Below are 1,108 nucleotides of genomic sequence, written 5' to 3' on the forward strand. Positions count from 1 at the left end.
GCACTTGATGTGTAGCACAATGTGTATCAAACTGAGCGTAGTACTCATTCCATTGCTCTTGTTGTTCATTGAAAGCTCAGAGTGCACAGAGGCAGTACCGTGTATGTGGCGGGCTGTTGTGGTGGATTTCATGTAGCAGTGGCTTGTGTTTTAATGAACTGCTGTCATCAATTGCAATATTTCTTGGTTCTGAATCTCAATAAACTGCATTAGATCAAGGCCAACAACAGCTGGAGGCATTGGCGCAGATGGTGTAGGAGGCCGATGAGAGGCCATTTAATGAGAGGAGCGCCGCAACAAAACAATTATAAGCAAATAGCAAAAGTGGTGCGGCGAGTCTGCAATAAAGAGCACAATTAGTAGCAATGTGCCTCTGAAAGGAAAGAGAGAAGTTTTACTGAAATGTTAATTAAATCGATGCCCTAAGCTGTCGACACACTTTGATATACATCAATGGGGACAGTTGAAAATGTGTGCCCTGACCAGGACTCGAACCCAGAATCTCCTGCTTATATGGCAGGTGCTCTATCCATCTGAGCCATCGAGGGCACAGAGGATAGTGCGACTGCAGGGATTTATTCCTTGCACACTCCCCGTGAGACCCACATTCCCAACTTAATGTCCACACACCACATTCATAGTGCCCCTGCCAATTACACTCATTACTCACAGCAGACAGTCTTACTGAGTCCTGTAAGAGTTCGGGCAATGCGTGTGCATCCGCACAGAGCAAGGAGGTCAATGACCAGTTAGCCTTAACTATATGAAGATGGTATCTGTTCTTTCAGACATGACATATTAGTGATGCACTGTGACAGAGCAGTGTAGAGCAAAAGCAGCATTGGTTCTGGAATCCTCATTGCCAGTTGTTGTGTTGGCTTCTGTGGGAGTCAGCATGGGTACAAACAAGGAAGGAGGGAAGTTGTGATGGCCAGTGGCAGGAATCAAAATGTGCTTGTGCCTCCTACGTATGATTACATTTATCCACTACTACTACATGCAGAACATAGACTAAGTATCATCTTCTTGTTATTCAGTACTGATGCCCGAACTGGGCCACAACCAGCAATGGGCGGCTGGTTAAGTCAGCGTTGACGGAGGTCACTGA

General features: G+C 45.9%; 1 non-coding gene across 1 annotated transcript; it reads right to left on the minus strand.

Moving 5' to 3' along the window:
- Nucleotides 1–474: 474 nt before the first annotated feature.
- Nucleotides 475–549, minus strand: Trnai-uau. The gene has a single exon. It is a non-coding gene; the product is annotated as a tRNA-Ile (tRNA).
- Nucleotides 550–1,108: the final 559 nt, after the last annotated feature.

This window comes from Schistocerca americana, chromosome X (assembly GCF_021461395.2).
Source record: "Schistocerca americana isolate TAMUIC-IGC-003095 chromosome X, iqSchAmer2.1, whole genome shotgun sequence".
Lineage (NCBI taxonomy): Eukaryota > Metazoa > Arthropoda > Insecta > Orthoptera > Acrididae > Schistocerca > Schistocerca americana.